This window comes from Asterias rubens, chromosome 2 (genome assembly GCF_902459465.1).
Source record: "Asterias rubens chromosome 2, eAstRub1.3, whole genome shotgun sequence".
Lineage (NCBI taxonomy): Eukaryota > Metazoa > Echinodermata > Asteroidea > Forcipulatida > Asteriidae > Asterias > Asterias rubens.
This window is the reverse complement of record NC_047063.1, coordinates 14,802,157-14,822,313: the sequence shown is the minus strand read 5'-3', so window position 1 is coordinate 14,822,313 and position 20,157 is coordinate 14,802,157. Positions and strand designations below refer to the sequence as shown.

General features: G+C 39.8%; 1 long non-coding RNA gene across 1 annotated transcript; it reads right to left on the bottom strand.

Moving 5' to 3' along the window:
* Positions 1 to 3,330: 3,330 nt before the first annotated feature.
* On the bottom strand, positions 3,331 to 12,448 carry LOC117307303. The gene is made up of 8 exons (XR_004521068.1): positions 12,149 to 12,448; positions 11,578 to 11,770; positions 8,294 to 8,410; positions 7,634 to 7,746; positions 6,746 to 6,901; positions 5,878 to 6,052; positions 5,242 to 5,441; positions 3,331 to 3,974 (listed from the first exon to the last, which is right to left on the bottom strand). It is a non-coding gene; the product is annotated as an uncharacterized LOC117307303 (long non-coding RNA).
* Between the last annotated feature and the right edge of the window lie 7,709 nt (positions 12,449 to 20,157).

Genomic DNA, 20,157 nt, shown 5'->3' with positions numbered 1-20,157 from the left:
AATCCGATAAATCCAAGTTATTCATCCATGCTTCAGGGCAGCTAGGTCGACGAGGCCCATCATCATTCTTTAGAGACCAACACGTCATGTGTAACCGCTCCACTCTCTTTTTCCTCACCAACCACTCATGTCTTCCGAATGGACGAAGTTTCCTCAAATTAATAGCGCGTCGTTTCTCGGTCGGACTCACTGGTGGTGTGGTGGGCGAATCTTGGACTTGGTCATCAGGAGACTGCCAGACCTGGTCGGTCATCTGAAAATTCACATCACCGACAGATGGCATGTCAGTGTCATTGTCACCTTTCAGTAGTTCATCATCTGTTGATAAAGAGCAACTGCTCTGCGCCATTTTGTCAAAAGACTGCATCTCAACATTCGGAGATGACTTTTTCGAGTTTGAAGTCGTAGCTTTAAAGAAAGAGTCCGCGTTGACTTTCTTTGTACTCCTGCGGTTGAGTACCCCTACACTAGCAGCGCAACCCATTTCTCCAACCGAGAAGAGCAGAGCGGTGTTTGGAAGAAGACACAGGCAGATGGCACACTCTGACTGCAAGTTTCCATTAGCTCACTGCACTAGATTCGGGCTAGCTCTGTCTCTCTCTACTCTCCAACGAAGCCTAAAAGGCCGCGGTTTACTCGCCGTGACTGCGTGAACGCACCCTACAATTCGAACGTTCATACTTCATCGAAATAAAAAATAGATACGCATTAAGTTTGCGTTCGCTCGTGGAAACGCACGCGTCTATTTGTGTTCATTCATTTCGTCCGGTGCGAGGAACTTTTCATAAATAAATTGCCTTGAGTCCAAATCTTTGTCCCAAATTTTTACACGTTCCTTCCACGAAGTAAATGCCCTTTCTACATCTCTGTATTCTTTCAAGCTTGTGTTGAAAAAAGGCGCATAGTTCTCATCGGATAATTAAGTGGCGGCCGCCAGATAATGGTACAAACAAATATTATCGCACTCACGAAAACCCCCAATTATTTCACTTCATATCTCCTGGCCCTATCCGGCTTCCGCAACAGGGTGATGTGAACGGCGTAGTCTCAATTTGGAAGTGGGGGAGGTCAAAATTCCTCTATCCCTCTTAAAGGCACTGGACACTATTGGTGATTACGAAAATAGCTTGCTTATATGCTACAGGCCAAAATTCCATGCTGTATACATTGCTTGTGACTGGTATTTAGCTGCTGTTTACTAGTATAGCATAATGGAGTCTTGGCCGGTAATCTGATTTGACTAAGCAAGGATTTTTGTTTAAGTCAAAGTCATCTCGGTCCAAAGTCATCTCAGTCCGAAGTTATCTCAGTCCGAAGTCAACTTGGTCCGAAGTCAACTTGCACCAAACAAATTTAAACAAAGTGTGGTTGACAGGGAAGTGGTGGGACCAATAGTAATAACTATTTAAAACGGACATCTAAAGCAAGATTTAGGTAAACTAAAGTGAAACAAAATGGTAGGCAATGAACTTGACAGTATAGACGGTATTTTTTTCCTTTGCTGTTTGAGTAAGACAGTTTTTATTTACTCTCGAAAATAACACATCTATAGATTTCAAGCAAATAAATGTTTGGTTGAAAAATATTACAAAGTTCAAGTAAACTTACACTTAATAATAAATTACATAAAATAAAGGGTAAATTATAAAAGCAATACTTAATTGAGAAAAGTAACTTGATTAAATAGCACAAATCCAAAGCCATGTAGACTTTCCTTGCGATTCAAATTTAATAATATAATGAATTTAAAAGCACAACAGTGGCTTTGAGTTTTTGGCCGATTTTACCCCAAAATTTTGATTTAAAATTCAATAGGTATTTTGATGGGGGTCGAGAAAGTTACAAGCTTTCATTTGAGCCATTGCTCGAAAAAGTCTGCCAATTATTAGTAGCAGTGAAATAAAGCGCTCAAAATTAGTTTTTGTCGGGATCCCGACAATATATCACATGACCAATTCCTATGTGTTTTATAAGAAACGTTTTAAATTTTTGTCATGGTTCCTGACCATTAAAAGTAAAAGTTAAACTTTTTTTTGTTAGAGCGGGTGATACTCTTTGAAATACCATTCACTCAAAAAAATCTATTTTTTAATGTTTGGGGCCAAAAATCTGACAAAATGTAGTTTGTAAACATCTACTTTAAAAAGAATGATATATTTTTTTCATCTGTTCAATTAATGGTTTAATCTAAACAAAAATTCTCAAATTACAGGAAAATACTACAGATAATACAAAATTTAAAAAGGGAATAACATTACTTTAACATAATTTTAAAAGGGAAACATCAACATAATTTAAGAGGGAATTTCTTGTAACGTAGACAAAATGCATGTTGTATATATGGCCTTTAACTATTTAGTTTTACAGTGTGCTTGAATAGTTTGGGTAGGCGGGACTGTGGCCGAGGTGTTAATAGTCAAATTGCTGTTCGTGGTAATTGGGATGGTTTAAGTGCTAGGATTAAGTTACAGCATGAAGTTTTAGTTTGGTTTTAGGGCGAGTAGGTTTACTAGGCTTTGTTTCACAGAAAACATTGGGTGCGTTCGTTTAGCTTCCCCGGGTCGACCCCGGTGTGTGGCGGTTTTTTTTCCAGGACGAACGTGGCCGATATCTGCACACATTCGTCCTGAAAAAAGAAAACGATTCATCTTGAAAGATGAGTTTTCATTGTTACTGATTGTGACATCAAACTTTGTTAAGTGGGTTGGAATCCCACCCCAAACATGCCTGTGATTTTTTAACAGACCTCATGAAAGTACAGAGTATACACAGTGCTTACACACATCGGTGTATATGAGTTAAACCAAAATCTTTTCTGCAATCAACTTTTAATCGACTGTTGACATTTTTACTCGTCAAAAGGTTTCTGCCATACACTTCTTAAAATACGCTTACAGTACAATTACTGAAATTTTTGGTTAACTGATTTGACCGTTGTTGGTTTGTTTGTTTGTTTGTTTGTTTGTTTTTGTTTGTTTGAGATCTCTTTACAAAACTATCATATAGGCCCAACTTCATAGAGCTTTCATAAAGCACAAAAAGTAGCTAAGCATAACAAACTTACGCTTACCAGAATAACCACTGACTACCATGTTGCGAGTGTAAAATTTGTGACTCAGGTATCCTGCTCATTTCTGCTCAGCAGACCATTATGCTTAAACAGCTCTTTGAAGTTTGGCCCTGTAGAATTGTATTCCTAACTACTTTGTTTGACACCATACAAATCCAAAGAGTGTTTTTACAAATTTCACTCAGTTACTGATGTGTATAATGTCACAACACAAATCACTATGGTAATACTGACAGTTTGTCTTTCGATGAATGTTATTGCTTTGTGATATCGACCCCAGTTGGACTTGCGTCAAGAAGAGTCATTTGGCAAGACTTTATATAGTTCTTCGACGGGTAGCACACAGTCCAAAAAGTGTTACTTTGCCTCAACATCCCTCCGTCACAGCAACAGTTAAACTTGCAGGGAAGAGTCACTGGCTAGGTTTAACAGTCCTTCGATCAGCTGGTGGCGCACAGACCAAATAGTGTTGACCCTCTATCCCTACATCACTTCAATGGTTGTAGTGGAGAGTCCCTTGACAAGACTTCAGCTGGTGGTTACATACCAAAAACGGTTAATTAGCCTATTGGCCAGTGTGACCACTTGAGGGTTGAGTGGTTGAACTTGTAGAGGCGAGTCTTCTGGCAAGACTTTACACAGTCCTTCAGCTAGTGATGGCACGAAGTCCAAAAAAGCATTGGTTATAACCTATCCCTACCTCCTTTGAATGGTTGATTGTAGCACAAAGTCTTCTGGCTAGTTCCGACAGTCCTTCATTAAGTGGCCAGTCCAAAAAGCGACGATTAGCATATCCCTACATCTGTGGTTGAATTTGTAGCGGAGAGGCGACTGGCAAGACCCATGTGTGACCAAGTCTTTCTTCAGCTGGTGGTACACAGACCAACAAGTTCATTGTCTCAATCTGCAGAAAAAAATATACAATTTCCAAAGTTTACCTTTGATAAACTCTTTTAACACAAGTATCATTGTTCTGATGAGTAGTGAAGTCTGAATGCTATATCAATAATATGTGCAACAGTGGACATCATCACTCAACATAGAACACATTCGGGTTAAGTTTGCGGTAACACCATGCATGTGTACGGTAAATCTCTTTCGAGTAGTGTGGGTTCCGAGAAGAACCATGGGTTGCCAGGTCAACGTCTGATCAGTACGATCTGATCGTCCTCCGGAGGATGAATACAATCAGGGTCCAATTTTGTAGAGCTGCTTAGCACACAAATTTGCCTAGCATGAAATTTCTGCCGCGATAAAAACAGGATTATCAACAAAATGTCCTAGTGATTTTCAGGATGAGCAAACGTCAGCTGAATACCAGTTACAAGCAATATGCAACAAATGGAAATTTTGTTGGTAATCCTGTTTTTATCAGGGAAGAAATTTCATGCTCAGCAAATTTTTGTGCTTAGCATCTCTATGAAATCAGGCCCAGAATATAATCTAATCAGTAATGATGAAGGCACTTGAAGCATACTGGTCAAAAGAGATTTAATCATAGTGCTAATGCAAACTTTACCTGGATGATTATACTTGCAACAAGCAAAGCTTTGACTTCTACACGATTCCTACTTATGACACTTTCAAAGTTTTTTGTTGTGCTTTTTGTTAAATCATTTCTAAAAAGCTTGAACTCTTTTAAAGGCAGTGGACACTAGTGGTAGTTACTCAAAATAACTATTGGCATAAAAACTTACTTTGTAACTAGTAATGGGTAAAGGTTGATTGAATAAAACATTGTGAGAAACGGCTTCCTCTGAAGCCACGTAGTTTTTTCGAGAAAGAAGTGATTTTCCACGAATTTGATTTTGAGACCTCAGAATTAGATTTTGAGGTCTCGAAATCAAGCATCTGAAAGCACACAACTTCATGCGACAAGGTTGTTTTTTCTTTCATAGTTATCTCACAACTTCGACAACCAATTGAGCTCAAATTTTTACAGGGTTGTTATTTTCTGATATGTTGAGATACACCAAGTGAGAAGACTGGTCTTTTACAATTACCAGTAGTGTCCAGTGTTTTAATGAAGCTTTCCACCAGTTGGTTGTATGGTATTTGAATCGATGACTTGAAACATTCAAAGATGCCAATTCTGAAACTATAATTCTTTTGCTGAATTTGTGGGATAAACCTTCAAAGAAAATTTTCATAATATTTATTTTCAAACTTACAAAGATGTTGTCGACTCTTTTCAGCTGTCCAAAAAGCATTTGATAGCCTCAACATCCACACGTCACTTAAAGGGTTGAACGTGTAGTGAAGAGTCATCTAACTAGAGTAGACGCATCCTTCTTCAGCTGATGGTACACAGTCCAAAAAAGATTAGCCTCAAGATTAGGTGAATATCATCTCCAAATGTCATCATCTCAATCTGAGGTAAAAAATAAACCATTTTCAAAGATACATTTTGCTAATTTCTGTCAATACACGCTTCAGTTGTTCTGATGAGTGTTATTAAGTCTGAATGTTACCACATGCATGAACATTCTCAGCCAGCTCCAAATCAGTTCTTCAACCCATTGGACCTGAACAGAATCATTCAGTATCATACCACAGCATTCTAGGGTTTTCTTTCCGATTGCAATAGTTTTTGGGTAAATCTTGGGTGAAAGTTTGACCTCCTTTTTTTCAACCAGTTGGTTTTAGGGTGAATTTATTCAAACTAAAGGTTGGGAATGATTGTATTCTTTCAAATCAACATTTTGAAATTTTCTGAGTACGGTGCTTTATTTTTTACCACTCCATTTCTGTTTGATGAACCTTCCTCTTTCTAAAGAACTATTTTAGATTTTCGTTTTCAAACTTACCTAGAAGTCCTGCTTGTTGACCCTTTGCACAAATTGATGGATAGCCTCAGCAACTATACATCACTTGAAGGGTGCAACCTGTAGTGGAGAGTCATCTAGCAAGAACAGACACAGTCCTTCTTCAGCTGGGTACACAGTCCAAAAAATGTTGATTAGCCTGAATCATTGTCTGAATCTGAGGTAGAAAAGAAACCATTTTCATATATTACTTTTGATTAACTCTTCTAATACAAATATATCACCCTGTTCTGGTGAATAATGACGTCTAAATGCTATTATGTGTGCAAGAAAAATTCTCCACAACTAATCTGAGCTTAGTGGAGGAACTTTCTTCAACCCATTGAACATGGACACAACATGCCGCAACATTCCAACTTTTTTTTTTTTTTTTGTGGATCTTTAATAAATACCCCTCTCAAAATCTTGATATCCTTTTTTCAATAAAGTTTTTGCCACCAACTGGTTGTATGGTGGATTTTTGTTGGTGCAAACTTAAGGTTGGGGATGAATGTATTCTTAAGAGAAAAAAAAATGATGCAAACATTACAAGCCTTCTCTAAATTTGTGGGAAGAAACGTTGAACCTATACTTGTGGACAAGTTGTTAATGGTCCCAGGCGGTGAGATAGTCAAGTTGTGGCTGTGCTCTCGCGAGACCACTGCACTCGCGCGAACTGTCGGTTGCCCGACTTCTACTCCTTGTGAGAGCAGTAGCTCTCGCAGGCCAGCAGTCTCGCAAGAATACCGGAGGAATCGCAGGGAGAGAAGGAACGCTATCACCGCGACAGATATTTAAGGACTTGTCCACAAGTCTACGTTGAACCTAATTCTCTTCAAAGAAAAGTTTCAGAATGAATTTGTCAACTTACCAATTAAGTGGTCTATTGTTGGCTCAATGCATGTGTATACTCGATTGATGCTCATCCAAATGGGTCCAGTTGAAGTCACCATTCCCCGTATCCTCCAGCAATGCTCCTTCAAACACCTCCTGTTGCAGACACTACATCATCAGAGACTTCTCAAAACTGAGGGAAAATTAAGAAGGCACAGACAAGTTTAACCCAATGCATCTACAAGCATACAGCACAAGTTTAACCCAATACATCTACAAGCACACAGCATCTTCACGATAAATTGAATAAGGAGCCGGGCTCCATTGTTTCAGGGAGGAGTTCAACTTGTTTTCATTTTCAAACAAAGCAAGTGAACTTGTTTTTAAGAACCTTGATGGTTCGCCACATTGATTTGCTGATTTTGAATCGCAAATACTTGCATTTTGATATACTGGTTACAACTTTCTTGATACGACTTGAGCGATTTGTTTGAAATTCAAAATCTGATTAAATTTTTGTAGTTGTATTGTTTCATTCCTGAGTTGCTGTTCCATTAGTAGATAGATTCTCTTAAGGGTCTGGGTACTTTTTGTAGGACACAAAACACAATGTCCACGGATTTACATTAAACTCACACAGTTTGAAGATAATGATCATGATGGTAGATAGCTCCCTTTTAATGTTACAATTGCGAGCTGCTGTAGTTTTTGAGAAATGAATAAAACAAGTCACGAAAATAGTTTTCGCATTTTCGTGACATTTTTTTACTCATTCCACAAAAACAACAGCACCTCAGCAAGTAATAATTAACAGTAAGCTTTCTGCTATCATTATCTTCAAACTGTGTAAGTTTGTGTTTTGTGTTAAAAAAATTATCCAAACCTTTAAACAGTAACTTGTAACTTATATAAATGGATACATTACCAAATCTTTTGCATGACCCCAGATTCCACTGGTAGGCATCACCTCAGCTCATTCAAGATTTCAGTACACAACCTCCATCATATCATCTCATTCTATAAGAAGAAAACATGGATCTGCATAGTGGGAGAAACAATATCTGGAGAGGTTAGCATTTTGGGGTCACATCATTTAGTCAAAGTCAGGTTCACCTTACCCATTAACCCCCAAACTTTACCAAACCAATGTCATCTAAATCTTTCGGTTCAAGGACTTTCTCCAGTGCTGCCCCCAACTTTGAAACTCTCTTCCCATCTACATCGGCTCTCCACAGAGCATAGAACAATTCAAAACTCAGCTCAAATCCCACTTGTTTTCTATTGCCTGTTGTTCAGTTTAATCCTTCTGTTTGCATAAATAGTGTATTTATTGTTAAGTTGTTGCTCTTTGCATTTGTTTTTTGTAAAGCACATTGGTACTTCTTTCAGTTACAAAATGGGCCACCATTATCAACGCTGTCCAAGAGCTTCCATCTGTCAGCATTGCCCATCAAAATCGCTTGCCAAAAATGCTTTGCTTCCCATTGCCTTTTATGAATATCTTATAGAAACCGCAGGGGTGAGATTTTTCTTCTTCCAATTTATACTTGTACAATTACCTCATATAATTCACTTGATACTTTACCTTTGCTGCAAGTACTTGATACCACTGACATGTGGACATGAATCAGAGACTTCAGAGGGAACTTTCTGTGTTTCAATCACTTCCACATCATCCAGTTTGGCAAGAACAAGATGAGGACTGCGGAAAACAAAAAACAAAGATAGAAACCTAAGTAGAGGCCAAGTTCAGTGCTGTTGGCAAAAACAATTAGAGCTGCGGAGACAATTTCAAGAAGGAGCTGTCGAGAAAATTATGGTTAGGCCGCTCTGAAATTTTGGTTAGAGCGAGCCCTCTCGAGAAACTGTTGGTTAGGCTGTTGAGAAATTTTGGTTAGGAGCTCTGTTGAGAAAATTTTGGTTAGAAGCTGTGGAGAAATTTTGGTTAGGAGCTCTGTTGAGAAAATGTTGGTTAGGCTGTTGAGAAATTTTGGTTAGCTCTGTTGAGAAAATGTTGGTTAGGAGCTGTTGAGAAAATGTTGGTTAGGAGCTCTGTTGAGAAAATGTTGGTTAGGCTGTTGAGAAATTTTGGTTAGGAGCTCTGTTGAGAAAATGTTGGTTAGGCTGTGGAGAAATTTTGGTTAGGAGCTCTGTTGAGAAAATGTTGGTTAGGAGCTCTGTTGAGAAAATGTTGGTTAGGCTGTTGAGACATTTTGGTTAGGAGCTCTGTTGAGAAAATGTTGGTTAGGCTGTGGAGAAATTTTGGTTAGGAGCTCTGATGAAAAAATGTTGGTTAGGCTGTTGAGAAATTTTGGTTAGGAGCTCTGTTGAGAAAATGTTGGTTAGGCTGTAGAGAAAATTTTGGTTAGGAGCTCTGTTGAGAAAATTTTGGTTATAGAAGCTGTTGAGAAATTTTGGTTAGGAACCCTGTTGAGAAAATTTTGGTTAGGCTGTTGAGAAATTTTGGTTAGGAGCTCTGTTGAGAAAATGTTGGTTAAAAGCTGTTGAGAAATGTTGGTTAGGAGCTCTGTTGAGAAAATGTTGGTTAGGCTGTTGAGAAATTTTGGTTAGGAGCTCTGTTGAGAAAATGTTTGTTAGAAGCTGTGGAGAAATTTTGGTTAGCTCTGTTGAGAAAATGTTTGTTAGAAGCTGTGGAGAAATTTTGGTTAGGAGCTCTGTTGAGAAAATGATGGTTAAAAGCTGTTGAGAAATGTTGTTAGGAGCTCTGTTGAGAAATTTTCGTTAGGAGCTCTGTTGAGAAAATGTTGGTTAAAAGCTGTGGAGAAATTTGGTTAGAAGCTGTTGAGAAAATGTTGGTTAGGCTGTTGAGAAATTCTGGTTAGGAGCTCTGTTGAGAAAATGTTGGTTAGGCTGTTGAGAAATTTTGGTTAGGAGCTCTGTTGAGAAAATGTTGGTTAGGCTGTTGAGAAATTTTGGTTAGGAGCTCTGTTGAGAAAATGTTGGTTAGGCTGTTGAGAAATTTTGGTTAGGAGCTCTGTTGAGAAAATGTTGGTTAGGCTGTTGAGAAATTTTGGTTAGGAGCTCTGTTGAGAAAATGTTGGTTAGGCTGTTGAGAAATTTTGGTTAGGAGCTCGGTTGAGAAAATGTTGGTTAGGCTGTGGAGAAATTTTGGTTAGGAGCTCTGTTGAGAAAATGTTGGTTAGGCTGTGGAGAAATTTTGGTTAGGAGCTCTGTTTAGAAATTTTGGTTAGGAGCTCTGTTGAGAAAATGTTGGTTAGGCTGTTGAGAAATTTTGGTTAGGAGCTCTGTTGAGAAAATTTTGGTTAAAAGCTGTTGAGAAAACCTTTGTTACTAGATACTTCCCACGTTATACTTAACCTTTGGTGCAAACATCGCGACATCACTGGCCTCCAGTCACTCATCAGACCTCAAAACGACCGTCTTCATCGTCTACTCATGTTCTGCGCTTACATTAGTAAGCGCAGAACTTGAGTAGACCATGAAGACAGTCCCTTTGATGTAGTTCTTGGTTTTGTCGCAAGACATTTTCAGACCCAATACTTAACCTTTTGTCAATGAACCTGTTGAAAGAGTAGAGAGTTAGTCCTATCTAAATACTCTAGGCCTTTCCTTACCACTAATACAAACCCATGCTGTGCTGACATCTTTTCTCCATGGATGATCTGCTCTCTTCTTCCTTCTGTCTTCTCTCTCAGCATCTTCTCAGTTCTTGCTTTCTTTTCGTCTTCTTTTTTCGCGCATTTATTTTTTCTTTATTTTTTGTTTTTCTTTATTTATTTTGTAGCGCTTGCAGGTAAAGTTTTTTTAAAGGATTTTTACAATGAGTCCTATGATAAACTTTAGGCCCTATCCGAAGATTTGAATTTCATAACTACAGCTTTAAAGGAAACTTGTGTTTTCATTTTCTGGAAATTTAATCTTAATGAGAAAGGGTCACAACTTTGTTGTATATTTGTTCGGTTATTACTTTTAATTATTAAAAGACCTAAAGTTAAAAATGCTTACATTCAAAAGTGATGAAATGCTGATACCAGGAATGTAAATATTTATTTAGCTAGGCTAAATTATCTATTTACTACTCCTAAATCAAACATTTTAGTCATCAAAATGAATGGTGATTGGACAGAAATAATTATTTGTTAGCTAATTATTTTGTACACAGTAAAGAAAGTGCTCACATTCATAAGGGATGGAATGCTGATATAATAAGTTGATAAATATTTTGCAATATAGTTATGACAATATAAGTAAACATGACAACTGACGACTTGAAGCATCAACTCCGACAGAAATTTCCAGTAAGACTAGTCTCCTAATTAAAAAGCATCATTGGCTTCGACCAATATGCAGCTCAAGAAATGCCCAGAAAGTGAGAAGTCACATTGAAAGCTGCACAAGCAAGGACAACATCAACAAGATTGACGAGGGAGAGGGGACGTTACAAAAGGGGTGGGACTCTGCAAGAGAACGGGTTAGATCTCCTCTTACTCTTTGCAGTCTTCATCTTGTCTTGATCTTGAGGGTTAACTTGCGTCATCCGACCTCCACTATACTAATGCACTTGTTCAACTTGGTTTTTTTTCTGTTTTTTCCCCTCTTTCTTTTGGGAGGTTTTGTTTGAGAAAGGTAAAAAATTAAAATATTCAAAAGCAAGTTCTTTTTTTCTTTTTTTTCGGGGGTGTTTTATCTTATAGAAAAATCACCATTTCCATATATTTAACTCTCTATCGCAAAAGAGAGTTATGTACCATCGATATAATTCCACTAAAAATATTGTTGCTATCGTGTAAAAACAAACAAACTTTTGTTTCCCTTTGGTTCTACAGCAGAATGCCACATACTAGTTTTATAAAAGTGGAGGTCGGATATATAGCCAAGTTTTTTTACCTTGGTCCATTGGTGAACCTCCATATTCGTCCACAAACCACATATCCACAGATTACATCACCCGTCTAGTAGCAGACTCTCGAGAGTCATTAGCACAAAAGATGTTCCCCCCTTTATCTGCAACTCGAGTAACAGTCGCTTGAAGCTTGGCTGGCTACTGGGAGCTCACTGCTGGCTGGTACACATTCGGCTTCTATAAAGAGAAAAAAACAAGTCAATTAATGATACAGTTTGCACTATTAATTTGTTGTTTTACATTTAAAACCATCCCCACATGGTGCACTTTAATTGGTCCAAGACTGGCAAATAGGGTCGAACCAACATGTGACATAAAGACCAGCTCGGAATACTACCAAAAAGTGACCCCAAAACAAGCACTTTTTTGTAAAAGATTAGCATGCATTTTGTGTGGGAATTATCACTAAAAAATTTCTTTGCATTTATTGTTTGCCGTTGTCACACTAGTTGTTTACATTTTCAGGGTGGCGCCAGAAATAAATAGAGTTTGCTCTGCATACAGTTAATTAGAATTTGACTCGACACTGCCAACTGTTCCTTACATACAACTTACCTCAACAAAAGATATTGTTGGAAGATGTGTCCAGCTTCTGGCCCGCGAGAAAAATGCACAAGGTTTCTTACTTCTTGTACTACTTCCAACATTGCCAAAGCACTCAAGCCTCAAAGCAATTATTGGTCTGAAATGCAACAGTTATATTGCTGAAATAGTTCTGAATGCACAGGAGTTTGGTGCAAATAATGTTCATGAATTTATCAGTCATGTCAGTAAAGTTCATTGAAAACGCGACGTCCAAAGAAAAGAGCCGAGAGGTACGGCCAACTGCATCCGCACGGTCCGCGACACTGTAGAGAAATGGATGCCATGCGGGCCGGGTAGTAACATGCGGCCGGGGGCGGGCCCGGGTATACGCACAACCCATGGCCAATGAGCGAATCGAAATCAGCGCAAAACGCCTTATTTGCATATACAATGATCTCAACTACAGGTGGCATTCCAGAGTCGCCCCAGTCCAAGGAATGCACTGGAAGTCACAATACCTGGATGGGTTCATTAATTTATTCCACCGTGAAATGACACGAAGTAGACTAAGCCTCTTCAACCACCAGAACAAAGGTGTTTTTCAAACATGCCTTTTGTGGACGGGGTTCGGGCAGTCACCACGCCCCTTATTTTTACAAAACAAATCAAGAAGTTATAACGTTTCTACGGAAGCGTAAAATGAACATTGGGAGTATTAAGTCATAAATATAAGATGTGACTCATATCTCATAATTATAAAATGAGCATAAAGTCATAACTTTGACTAACATCTTTGTAAAGCGTTGTTTATTATTCACGGTCAAATGAGTTATCAACAGGGCCAATAAAGGCAGTGGACACTATTGGTAATTACTCAAAATAATTATTGGCATAAAATCTTACTTGGTAACGAGTAATGGGGAGAGGTTGATGGTATAAAACATTGTGAGAAACGGCTCCCTCTGAAATGGCATAGTTTTCGAGAAAGAAGTAATTTTCCACGAATTTGATTTCGAGACCTCAGATTTAGAATTTGAGGTCTCGAAATCAACCATCTAAACGCACACAACTTCGTGTGACCATGGGTGCGACAAGGGTGTATTTTCTTTCATTATTATCTCGCAACTCCGACGACCGATTGAGCTCAAATTTTCACAGGTTTATTATTTTATGCATAATTATGTTGAGATACACCAAGTAAGAAGACTGGTCTTTGAAAATCACAAATAGTGTCCACTGTCTTTAAACTTGTAAGCAGCAATGTTGTGCTTACGGAGAGGCCAATTGTTGGCAGAATTTCTATTTCATTTTATAAAGCTGTTGTAACCGTAAGCGAGACAAATGCTGGTTAACCCTGCGGTAAGCACACGGGTGACATCACGTTGCAAAATACATGGTGAACAAGCGCACCCAGAAATGTTCTGCTTATTTGAGAAATCATGCATTTATGCTTACAGACAATTTGTTGCTACAGTAAGCACACAGATTTGCTTACGGTACATAGACAGCTTTATACAAATTGGGCCCTGCTTTGTATCTGCGCCGGGCGTGCCAGACTCCGGCCCAATTTTAAAAGCTGTTAGCAGAAAGTTATGCTAAACACATTTCTTTGCTAAGCAAATTGGGTGGGACATCAGTCACTACAATGTAAAACCTAATGTAATTTTGGCTGATAACCGGTTTCTGCTAAGCAATAATTTTCTTTATTTAGCAAGTTTATTGTGCTTACATGCTTCATAAAAATTGGGCCATGGTCTTTTTATATATAGCACCCTCCTATTTCTTTGCTAAGCTAAAAATTGAGTGAGGCATCACAGTCATAACTCATTGTTGGCTGGTAACCCGTTTCTGTTAAGCAATAATTGTCTTTGCTTAGCAAGTTTTTGTGCTTACATGCTTCATGAAATTGGGCCGTGGTCTTTTTTAGCACCCTCGGAATTGCATTTGTCAATCTGCAAGACTCAGTTGGCATACGGCCAACGTTCGCAGGATTGCAACATTGCTAACCCGCCCCCATCCTCGCACATCCTATTATAGTAGGCCTAGCCTACAGGTGTTTCAAATAGTTGCATTTAATTGTGGCCTTTCTAAAGAGGGATTAAGGATTAGCAATGCAATAAATCTGCCTATTAACCAATTTGTGTAACCCTTTTGTACGTTGTTGAAAACACACTAATTTGCATCGACTGGTACAAGTGTGGCTTTTTCTGCCCTAAGTATGCCTACGTGCGTTATAAGAAGTTTGGTTTAATGACTTTGTTAACCGACAGAGGGCGCCGTTGTGCTTTAACGGTAGTCACACTGATACAAATTTCAAGGATGTAAAAAGGCATAACTTTGAGGATTATTTTATCATATTATAAAGATATTAGTCTCAATCTCGTCTTCATTCCTGGTATGTAAATTAATTTTACACATTTATACAATTAATACTCACTATTTTATGTTCAATCTTCAGCTTTACACCGGTGAGTTTGGTAATTAATCAGTGTGGAGCGTATTAGTAATTTTTAGCTGGGTTAGGCGGTCGGGTCTATTGTCGTTTTTCTGTGTTGTCTATTAAAGTAGACACGTTTGGAAAACGTTGAGAGAGCAAAATTTACCATTGGGGTGGAGGAAGCGAGTGAGGAGACCCTCTCATTGATTCGTTTTAATTAACAATAACTTGAGAGAGGCAGATCGGTTGGTTTTCTTTGAACGAATAAAAAGAAAGCTGTCGCCAGAGTGACTATGAGCCTACTTGTACGAGCAACCCCAAAACAAGGTGTCAAGCCCTTTCTATTGTCTCTGGACTAAATTAAAAGCACTACATTTATTTACGCGCCAACAGTGTAGGATGCATGGGGCACCTAGGACACTTCTTTTTGGCTCAGGGACATATAAATATAGCATCTCCAAATCGTATTAACAAAACAGGGTTAACAATGGAAAGTTTTTTACACTTTTCCTCTGAGCTCTCTGTTGAGAGTGAAAGTCAATCTGTGTCACTCTTTGGCGGCGTTTTTTTTCTTCTCCAGATCCCAACTTGATCTTGGGGCAGCGACTTTTTGGGGCCAGCAACTTTTGTTGGGGCAGTGACTTTTTTAGTTGGCAATTTATTTTTAGGTGGCGACTCTTTTTACAGTGACTTTTTTCACGTGCTGACTAATTTTTGGGCAGCATTTTTTTGGGGGGCAGCAACTTTTTTAAGGTCGCGATTTTTGTTTGCGGTAACTTGTTTCGCGTGCAGTGACTTTTTTTGTTCACGTGCCGACTAATTTTGGGGGCAGAATTGGGTTTTTTTCGGGGCAGCGACTTTTTTTTCGGGGCAGCAACTTTTTGGGAGAACAGCAACTTTTTTCAAGTGGCAATTTTGTGGTTTAGGCCATCAATACTTTTTTTACTTTGCGATTTTTTTTCTCACAGGCCGACTATTTTTTGGGGCAACAACTTTTTGGGGGGCAGCAATTTGTTTAGAGGGCAGCAATTTTTTTAGGGGGGGGCAGCGACTTGGTTTCAGTGGCAATATTTTGGTTTTAGGCCGTAACTATTTTTACATGCCGACTTTTTTTCCACAGGCTGACTAATTTTCGGGGGGGGGGGCAGCGACTTTTTTGGAGACAGCGACTTTTTTATTAGTGGCAATATTTTCCACAGGCTGACTTTTTTGGGGCCAACAACTTTTTTGGGGGCAGCAAATTTTTTTCGGGGGGGGGGGGGGGCAATGGGGCAGCATCTTTTTTAGGGGGCAGCAATTTTTTTAAAAGGGCAGCGACATTTTTGGAAAACAGCAATTTTTTTTATGGCAATTTTTTGGTTTAACGCCATGACTATTTTTTTACTTGGCGACTTATTTTTTTCACAGGCCGACTTATTTTGGGGGCAGCAACTTTTTTGGGGGGCAGCAACTTTTTTCAAGTGGCAATTTTGAGGTTTAGGCCATCAATACTTTTTTTACTTTGCGATTTTTTTTTCTCACAGGCCGACTATTTTTTGGGGCAACAACTTTTTTGGGGGCAGCAATTTGTTTAGAGGGCAGCAATTTTTTTAGGGGGGGGGGGGCAGCGACTTGGTTTCAGTGGCAATATTTTGGTTTTAGGCCGTAACTATTTTTTACATGCCGACTTTTTTTCCACAGGCTGACTAATTTTCGGGGGGAGGGGGCAGCGACTTTTTTGGAGACAGCGAGTTTTTTATTAGTGGCAATATTTTCCACAGGCTGACTTTTTTGGGGCCAACAACTTTTTTTGGGGGGCAGCACATTTTTTTCGGGGGGGGGGGCAATGGGGCAGCATCTTTTTTAGGGGGCAGCAATTTTTTTTAAAAGGGCAGCGACATTTTTTGAAAACAGCAATTTTTTTATGGCAACTTTTTTAAGGTCGCGATTTTTGTTTGCGGTAACTTGTTTCGCGTGCAGTGACTTTTTTTGTTCACGTGCCGACTAATTTTGGGGGCAGAATTGGGTTTTTTTCGGGGCAGCGACTTTTTTTTCGGGGCAGCAACTTTTTGGGAGAACAGCAACTTTTTTCAAGTGGCAATTTTGTGGTTTAGGCCATCAATACTTTTTTTACTTTGCGATTTTTTTTCTCACAGGCCGACTATTTTTTGGGGCAACAACTTTTTGGGGGCAGCAATTTGTTTAGAGGGCAGCAATTTTTTTAGGGGGGGGCAGCGACTTGGTTTCAGTGGCAATATTTTGGTTTTAGGCCGTAACTATTTTTACATACCGACTTTTTTTCCACAGGCTGACTAATTTTCGGGGGGGGGCAGCGACTTTTTTGGAGACAGCGACTTTTTTATTAGTGGCAATATTTTCCACAGGCTGACTTTTTTGGGGCCAACAACTTTTTTGGGGGCAGCAAATTTTTTTCGGGGGGGGGGGCAATGGGGCAGCATCTTTTTTAGGGGGCAGCAATTTTTTTAAAAGGGCAGCGACATTTTTGGAAAACAGCAATTTTTTTTATGGCAATTTTTTGGTTTAACGCCATGACTATTTTTTTACTTGGCGACTTATTTTTTTCACAGGCCGACTTATTTTGGGGGCAGCAACTTTTTTGGGGGGCAGCAACTTTTTTCAAGTGGCAATTTTGAGGTTTAGGCCATCAATACTTTTTTTACTTTGCGATTTTTTTTTTCTCACAGGCCGACTATTTTTTGGGGCAACAACTTTTTTGGGGGCAGCAATTTGTTTAGAGGGCAGCAATTTTTTTAGGGGGGGGGGCAGCGACTTGGTTTCAGTGGCAATATTTTGGTTTTAGGCCGTAACTATTTTTTACATGCCGACTTTTTTTCCACAGGCTGACTAATTTTCGGGGGGGGGGCAGCGACTTTTTTGGAGACAGCGAGTTTTTTATTAGTGGCAATATTTTCCACAGGCTGACTTTTTTGGGGCCAACAACTTTTTTTGGGGGGCAGCACATTTTTTTCGGGGGGGGGGGGCAATGGGGCAGCATCTTTTTTAGGGGGCAGCAATTTTTTTTAAAAGGGCAGCGACATTTTTTGAAAACAGCAATTTTTTTATGGCAATTTTTTGGTTTAACGCCATGACTATTTTTTTACTTGGCGACTTATTTTTTTCACAGGCCGACTTATTTTTGGGGCAGCAACTTTTTTGGGGGGCAGCAACTTTTTTAAGGGGCAGCGACTTTTTTTAGGTTGCGACTTTTTTTTAGGTGGCAATTTATTTTTAGGTGGCGACTCTTTTTACAGCGACTTTTTTCACGTGCTGACTAATTTTTGGGCAGCATTTTTTTGGGGGGCAGCAACTTTTCTAAGGTCGCGATTTTTGTTTGCGGTAACTTGTTTCGCGTGCAGTGACTTTTTTGTTCACGTGCCGACTAATTTTGGGGGCAGAATTGTTTTTTTTTCGGGGCAGCGACTTTTTTTTCGGGGCAGAAACTTTTTGGGAGAACAGCAACTTTTTTCAAGTGGCAATTTTATTGTTTTAGGCCATGAATACTTTTTTTACTTTGCGATTTTCTTTTCTCACAGGCCGACTATTTTTTGGGGCAGCGACTTTTTTCGGGGGGGGGGGGGGCAGCGACTTGGTTTAAGTGGCAATATTTTGGTTTTAGGCCGTAACTATTTTCTACATGACGACTTTTTTACTTGGCGACTACTTTTTGGAGCAACAACTTTTTGGGGGCAGCAATTTTTTTTATAGAGGGCAGCGACATTTTTGGAAAACAGCAACTTTTTTAGTTGGCAATTTTTAGGTTTAACGCCATGACTACTTTTTTACTTGGCGACTTTTTTTCTTACGGGCCCACTATTTTTGGGGGCATCAACTTTTTACGGGGGCAGCAACTTTTTTTCAGGGCAGCATTTTTTTTAGGAGAACAGCAACTTTTTTAAGTGGCATTTTTGGGTTTTAGGCCATGAATATTTTTTCACAGGCCGCTATTTTTGGGGGCAGCAACTTTGTTTGGGGCAGCAACCTTTTTTAGAGGCAGCTACTTTTTTTTGGGGGGGGGGCAGCAACCTTTTGGAGAACAGCGATTTTTTTGGGTTTTAGGCCATAACAATATTTTTAGTTGGCGACTTTTTTTTCACAGCCTTTTTTGTTGGGGGGGGGGGGTGGACAGCAATTTGTTGGTCCGTGTCGACTCATTTTTGGGGGCAGCAACTTTTCGCAGTGACCTTTTATTTGGGGGGGGGGGGGTGGGGGCAGCGACTCTTTGGGCCAGCAAATTTTTTGGGGCAGCGACTGTTCCTAGGTGGCTACTCTTTTTGCGGCAATTTGCTTTGTTTGCAGCGCATTTTTATTCACGTGCTGAGTATATTGTGGGCAGCATCTTTAGGGGGCCAGCGACCTTTTGGAGGGCAGCAACTTTTCTGAAGGGCAGCCACTTTTTTAGGTGGCGACTCATCCTCCTTATTTTTCTTGAAAGGATGCGCAAACACGCAGTGCAGCTTACCCTCGCACTATGTGAGTTGATGATGTGAGACTGCATCTTATAGGAAGGAAGGAGGGGAGGGGGGTGGGGTGGGATCACAGTGAACGCATACTCGGATCATTCAGTACTCAGATTAAAGGCTCAACTCAGTCTGATATGCGATTAGCATTCGCGTAAGTGTTTTGCATAACCGTTCTCGCTGTATCACATCTATAGGGTACGTTCGTTTAGCTTCTCTGCTGGGTCAAACCTTGACTTGACCCAAGTCGAACTTTCGTGGAGTCTTTCGTCGCGTCGAATTACTCCACTGAAAAACTGCATCTTTTAGTCAGAGCTTTATTTCACCGCTTTGTTGTACGCCCTCACTCGCCAGGAAAGTGCAAAATATCTGCTTTCGGAAGTCCGACTTGATGAATCAACCCTAGCCTGAACGTCTGACGTGGCTCGTTAACAACGCCAGAGACCGGCAAAAAAAAACGGCGTGTAGTTTGACCTTTGACCTCCCTCGTTTCACATGGAGATACGCGACGACAGGCAGCAGTGTAGTGCATGTAATGTTTGGGCATGGAAAGCTCATGTTACTGCACATACCCAATGATATCATTGTATCCAATGGAATCGCTGGATCGAGCGGCGGGGACCTGCCTTCATCCTCCATGCTTTATCCTTGCGAATAAAGACAGGGGCCCAGAAATCGACCTAAGTCATAGGATTGCCAATTGAGGGCGCGTGTTTAAGAAGCTCTTCTGCCGCGGCTATTGACTCGACAAGCACGAGACCCGCCTTGAACCAAGTCTAGGTCGACCCCGGTGGGGTTCGATTAGCTTTGACGTCATTCCAGAGGCTCACCACGAGGAGCGAGTGTTCGATTAGCTCTTGTCAGGAGCCCGTGTGAGCACCGCTGGGTCGACACAGGGAAGCTGATCAAACCATGGAGCACTCACCCACAGATAAGTTAACACCAGTTGTTCAAATCAACCAAGATATACACATAGACTTAACAGTGTCAATTCAAGTGTTTTAATTATGTTTAACTCGTTTCAAGACATGGTCTTGGGATTTTACTCTATACCGACGGTGGTGTTTTTCAAACTTCCCGGGCCCATGCAATATAACACAAGTAGCTGTGAACTACTGCGCATGACAGGTTGTTTTGAATAAGCA